The following is a 7,051-nucleotide window of genomic DNA, read 5'->3' as shown; positions in this document are numbered from 1 at the left end:
ACAACCCAAATTTCGGCCTGACAAACCTCGTTTGATAAAGGGACGATGTATGGAGGCAGCTATATGGACGACTTTTGGAGGTAGCAATGGAGACAACGTGTGGAGGCTGCTATGGAGACAATTCAATTTGGATAGTGCCTGTATGTGGCAGTACAAAAAATGTTTCAAACCAGAGGAGCAGGTAGGTGGCCCTCCAGAAAAATGGAATAGATTGAGTGCCTGTATGTGGCAGTCCAAAAAATTTTTCAAACCAGAGGAGCAGGTAGGTGGCCCTCCAGAAAAATGGAATAGATTGAGTGCCTGTATGTGGCAGTCCAAAAAAGTTTTCAAACCAGAGGAGCAGGTAGGTGGCCCTCCAGAAAAATGGAATAGATTGAGTGCCTGTATGTGGCAGTCCAAAAAAGTTTTTAAACCAGAGGAGCAGGTAGGTGGCCCTCCAGAAAAATGGAATAGATTGAGTGCCTGTATGTGGCAGTCCAAAAAAGTTTTTAAACCAGAGGAGCAGGTAGGTGGCCCTCCAGAAAAATGGAATAGATTGAGTGCCTGTATGTGGCAGTCCCAAAAAATTGTTTAAAACAGAGGACCGGAAAGGTGGCCCTCCAGAAAAATTGAATAGATTGAGTGCCTGTATGTGGCACTCCCAAAAATTGTTTAAAACAGAGGACCGTGTCGGTGGCCCTCCAGAAAAATTAAATGCATAAAGTACTATACCTAGAGCCAGTGGGCCCTGTCAAAAAACAGCCAGTTTCCTCTGCTTTACTGTAGAAAGAGGAGGAGAAGGAGGAAAATGAGGAGGAGGAGGAGTGGATAAATTATTCAGGTTGAGCTTCCTTCACCTGCTGGAGATTTGAAATTAGGAGAAATCCATGCTTTATTCATCTTGATAAGCGTCAGCCTGTCAGCGCTGTCAGTCGACAGGCGTGTACGCTTATCGGTGATGATGCCACCAGCTGCACTGAAAACCCGCTCTGACAAGACGCTAGCGGCAGGGCAGGCAAGAACCTCCAAGGCGTAGAGCGCCAGTTCGTGCCACATGTCCAGCTTTGAAACCCAGTAGTTGTAGGGAGCTGTGTGATCATTTAGGACGATGGTATGGTCAGCTACGTACTCCCTCACCATCTTTCTGTAAAGATCAGCCCTACTCTGCCGAGACTGGGGACAGGTGACAGTGTCTTGCTGGGGTGACATAAAGCTGGCAAAAGCCTTGTAAAGCGTACCCTTGCCAGTGCTGGACAAGCTGCCTGCTCGCCTACTCTCCCTCGCTACTTGTCCCGCAGAACTACGCACTCTGCCGCTAGCGCTGTCAGAAGGGAAATACTGTTTCAGCTTGTGCACCAGGGCCTGCTGGTATTCATGCATTCTCACACTCCTTTCCTCTCCAGGGATGAGAGTGGAAAGATTTTGCTTGTACCGTGGGTCCAGGAGAGTGAACACCCAGTAATCGGTGCTGGAATAAATTCTTTGAACGCGAGGGTCACGGGATAGGCAGCCTAGCATGAAATCTGCCATATGCGCCAGAGTACCAACGCGTAAGAATTCACTCCCCTCACTGGCCTGACTGTCCATTTCCTCCTCCTCCAACTCCTCCAACTCCTCTTCTTCTGCCCATACACGCTCAACAGTGTAGGACTCAACAATGGTCCCCTCTTGTGTCTCGCCAACATTCTCCTCCTCTTCCTCCTCATCCTCCTCCACCTCCACCTCCTCCGATATGCGCTGAGAAACAGACCTAAGGGTGCTTTGGCTATCAACAAGGGAATCTTCTTCCCCTGTCTCTTGTGAGGAGCGCAAAGCTTCCGACTTCATGCTGACCAGAGAGTTTTTCAACAGGCCAAGCAGCGGGATGGTGAGGCTGATGATGGCGGCATCGCCACTGACCATCTGTGTTGACTCCTCAAAGTTACTCAGCACCTGACAGATATCAGACATCCACGTCCACTCCTCATTGTAGACTTGAGGAAGCTGACTGACCTGACTACCAGTTCTGGTGGAAGTTGACATCTGGCAGTCTACAATCGCTCGGCGCTGCTGGTAAACTCTGGATAACATGGTCAGTGTTGAATTCCACCTCGTGGGCACGTCGCACAACAGTCGGTGAGCGGGCAGTTGGAGGCGGCGCTGCGCTGCCCTGAGAGTGGCAGCATCTGTGCTGGACTTCCTGAAATGCGCACAGATGCGGCGCACCTTCGTGAGCAAATCAGACAGATTGGGGTATGTCTTGAGGAAACGCTGAACTATCAGATTTAACACATGGGCCAGGCATGGCACATGTGTCAGTCTGCCGAGTTGCAGAGCCGCCACCAGGTTACGGCCGTTGTCACACACAACCATGCCTGGCTTCAGGTTCAGCGGTGCCAGCCACAGATCAGTCTGCGCCGTGATGCCCTGTAATAGTTCTTGGGCGGTGTGCCTTTTATCGCCTAGGCTCAGCAGTTTGAGCACCGCCTGCTGTCGCTTAGCGACGGCACTGCTGCTGTGCCTAGAGCTACCGACTGATGGCGCCATGCCCACGGATGGTCGTTCGGAGGAGGAGGTGGAGGAGGGGTGGGAGGAGGAGGAGGCATAGTAGGCCTCAAACACCTGGACCGAGGTAGGCCCCGCAATCCTCGGCGTCGGCAGTATATGACCAGCCGCAGGGTCACACTCGGTCCCAGCCTCCACCAAGTTAACCCAATGTGCCGTCAGAGATATATAGTGGCCCTGCCCGGCAGCACTCGTCCACGTGTCCGTGGTCAGGTGGACCTTGTCAGAAACGGCGTTGGTCAGGGCACGGATTATGTTGTCTGACACGTGCTGGTGCAGGGCTGGGACGGCACATCGGGAAAAGTAGTGGCGGCTGGGGACCGAATACCGAGGGGCGGCCGCCGCCATGAGGCTGCGAAAGGCCTCGGTCTCTACTAGCCTATAGGGCAGCATCTCCAGGCTTAGCAATCTGGAGATGTGCACATTAAGGGCTTGGGCGTGCGGGTGGGTTGCACTATATTTGCGTTTCCGCTCCAGCGTCTGGGGTATGGAGAGCTGAACGCTGGTGGATGCTGTGGAGGATCGTGGAGGTGACGATGGGGTTTTTGTGGCAGGGTCCTGGGCAGGGGGCTGACTATCAGCTGACACAGGGGAAGGAGCAGTGGTGTGCACGGCCAGAGGTGAACGCGCTTGTTGCCACTGAGTGGGGTGTTTAGCATTCATATGCCTGCGCATACTGGTGGTAGTTAAGCTAGTAGTGGTGGAACCCCTGCTGATCCTGGTTTGGCAAATGTGGCACACCACAGTCCGTCGGTCATCCGGTGTTTCCTTAAAGAACCTCCAGACTTCTGAAAATCTAGCCCTCGCCGCAGGAGCCCTCGCCACGGGAGCTTCACTAGTTGACACATTTGGCGCTGATGCACCAGCTCTGGCCCTGCCTCTCCGTCTGGCCCCACCACTGCCTCTTCCAACCTGTTCTGGTCGAGGACTCTCCTCCGTCTCAGAAGCACTGTGTTCACCCGGCCTCTCAACCCAGCTTGGGTCTGTCACCTCATCATCCTCCGATCCCTCAGTCTGCTCCCCCCTCGGACTTCCTGCCCTGACAACAACTTCCCCACTGTCTGACAACCGTGTCTCCTCATCGTCGGACACCTCTTTACACACTTCTTCCACTACGTCAACAAGGTCATCATCACCCACAGACTGCGACTGGTGGAAAACCTGGGCATCGGAAAATTGCTCATCAGCAACCGGACAAGTGGTTTGTGACTGTGGGAAGGGTCCAGAAAACAGTTCCTCAGAGTATGCCGGTTCAAATGGCAAATTTTGCTGGGAGGGGGCAGACTGGGGGGGAGGAGGCTGAGGTGCAGGAGCTGGAGGAGTGCCGATTTCGGTGACATGGGTGGACTGCGTGGAAGACTGACTGGTGGACAAATTGCTCGAAGCATTGTCGGCAATCCACGACATCACCTGTTCGCACTGTTCTGGCCTCAACAGTGCTCTACCACGATTCCCAGTAACTTCAGACATGAACCTAGGGAGTGTAGCTCTGCGGCGTTCCCCTGCTCCCTCATAAGCAGGTGGTGTCTCACCCCGCCCAGGACCACGGCCTCTGACCCCTGCAGTAGTTGGACGCCCACGTTCCCGCCCTCGTCCTCTACCCCTAGCCCTCGGGTTAAACATTTTGAAAATGAGAGTTATAACTTGTATTTTTTTTTTACCTTTTTTTTTTTTTTTTTTTTTTTTTTGTGTTTTTTAGTTTTTAAAACCAAACGATGCTATCCTATTGCTATGGCTATTTTCTAGCCAAGTATTACAGCACACTACTATGCCAGATGAGATGACGCTGAGTTATGAAAAAAATAAACGTAAAATAAAAAAGGAAATGGCAGACTGTGCCTAGTTGAAATACAACCCCGGGCCCTAATAAATTTTCCCACTTCGGTCTTTGCGATGGATATGTGCGTCACTAAAACACAGTGGTCGCAAGTCTGACTCCAAATTGCTCCCAATTTGATAGTAGATGCACTGCAGCAAGTACAGCCACCAGCAGATCAACCAGAAATCAAATATATATAACGCTACTGTAGGCGTAATTAAGACGTTTGTATTCTCCTATGGCTATTTTCTAGCCAATTATTACAGCACACTACTATGCCAGATGAGATGACGCTGAGTTATGAAAAAAATAAATGTAAAATAAAAAGAAACTGGCAGACTGTGCCTAATTGAAATACAACCCCGGGCCCTAATAAATTTTCCCACTTCGGTCTTTGCGATGGATATGTGCGTCACTAAAACACAGTGGTCGCAAGTCTGACTCCAAATTGCTCCCAATTTGATAGTAGATGCACTGCAGCAAGTACAGCCACCAGCAGATCAACCAGAAATCAAATATATATAACGCTACTGTAGGCGTAATTAAGACGTTTGTATTCTCCTATGGCTATTTTCTAGCCAAGTATTACAGCACACTACTATGCCAGATGAGATGACGCTGAGTTATGAAAAAAATAAACGTAAAATAAAAAGAAACTGGCAGACTGTGCCTAATTGAAATACAACCCCGGGCCCTAATAAATTTTCCCACTTCGGTCTTTGCGATGGATATGTGCGTCACTAAAACACAGTGGTCGCAAGTCTGACTCCAAATTGCTCCCAATTTGATAGTAGATGCACTGCAGCAAGTACAGCCACCAGCAGATCAACCAGAAATCAAATATATATAACGCTACTGCAGGCGTAATTAAGACGTTTGTATTCTCCTATGGCTATTTTCTAGCCAAGTATTACAGCACACTACTATGCCAGATGAGATGACGCTGAGTTATGAAAAAAATAAACGTAAAATAAAAAGAAACTGGCAGACTGTGCCTAATTGAAATACAACCCCGGGCCCTAATAAATTTTCCCACTTCGGTCTTTGCGATGGATATGTGCGTCACTAAAACACAGTGGTCGCAAGTCTGACTCCAAATTGCTCCCAATTTGATAGTAGATGCACTGCAGCAAGTACAGCCACCAGCAGATCAACCAGAAATCAAATATATATAACGCTACTGTAGGCGTAATTAAGACGTTTGTATTCTCCTATGGCTATTTTCTAGCCAAGTATTACAGCACACTACTATGCCAGATGAGATGACGCTGAGTTATGAAAAAAATAAACGTAAAATAAAAAGAAACTGGCAGACTGTGCCTAATTCTACTCAAACCCCTAATAAATTTTCCCACTTTGGTGTTTGAGGTGGATATGTGTGTCACTAAGAGCTAAACACAACGGTAGCAAGTCCCCCTGCTAATTCCTCACAATATGGTACTAGCTGCAAATAAAAAAAAAAAAAAATTATAACGTTATTGTAGCCCTAAGAAGGGCTGTTGGGTTCTTTTAGAATCACTCCTGCCTAACAGTAAGCTAATAGAACACCCTAACGCTTTCCCTGAGCAGCAGCAGCTCTCTCCCTAGCGGCATCCAGACAGAGAATGATCCGAGCAGCGCGGGCAGCGGCTAGTCTATCGCAGGGTCACCTGATCTGGCCAGCCAACCACTGCTATCTACGTGTAAGGGTACCACGTCATGCTGGGTGGAGTGCAGAGTCTCCTGGCTTGTGATTGGCTCTGTTTCTGGCCGCCAAAAAGCAAAACGGCGGGAGCTGCCATTTTCTCGAGCGGGCGAAATACTCGTCCGAGCAACGAGCAGTTACGAGTACGCTAATGCTCGATCGAGCATCAAGCTCGGACGAGTATGTTCGCTCATCTCTACTCATTACACAAACAATATCAATTATTTTCTGAAAGTGGAAACCCCGTTTAAAAAATTAACACTTGTGACAGGTGTTATAACTGTTCGCAGGTGTTAATGGCAGGTGTCTGCTGCATTATGAGGCAGACACCCACCCTGTAGGTAGAAAGCTCCACCCATGAGCCCTTTCCATACAGAACTAATGAAGCTGCCCTGTAATGGTACAGTGTGCACTAAGGGTTTAGTTGAATTGAATAATAAAACATTTGAAAAAAAAATCTTATCTTCTCCGATTTTTACAAGAAGTGCACCTCAGTCTCTTACAGCAGTGGTAACATCCACTCAGGTGCTAACATCCCATTTTCTTCTCTGCAGAATGGAAGGACGGAGGGAATTGCATACTGCTCTGCCATATCTTTAAACCGTATCAATGTCCTTCATACACAGATACAACAAGAAAGCTCTGAGTGTGACTGGTATGCAGTTTTGGATATAGCTGGTGCTTAAGACAAGATGTGACATTAAATATATAAATGCATCTATGGGTGTTACTAGAGTGTAAGACAAGGCTTTATAGAGCTAACATATAAGACACAATGGGGCACATTTACTTACCCGCTCCCTGCGCGATCCCCGATCTGGACTGTCCAACGAGGATGAACTCTGCCGCAATTCACTAAGATCGTGCGCCCGATATCCTGCATGTGTCCCTTCCCCAATCAGTTCCGCCGGAGTTCACCTTCTTCTTCCCGGTGCATGTAAGTGCTTAGCTTGCGACACAATTTTAAAGTTAAATCCCGTGGTTTGTCCGAATCCGTCGGATCGTCAGACAGCCTGCCCCCGATT

This window comes from Engystomops pustulosus, chromosome 6 (assembly GCF_040894005.1).
Source record: "Engystomops pustulosus chromosome 6, aEngPut4.maternal, whole genome shotgun sequence".
Taxonomy (NCBI): Eukaryota; Metazoa; Chordata; class Amphibia; order Anura; family Leptodactylidae; genus Engystomops; species Engystomops pustulosus.
The sequence above is the reverse complement of the archived record's forward strand: the minus strand, read 5'-3'. Positions refer to the sequence as shown.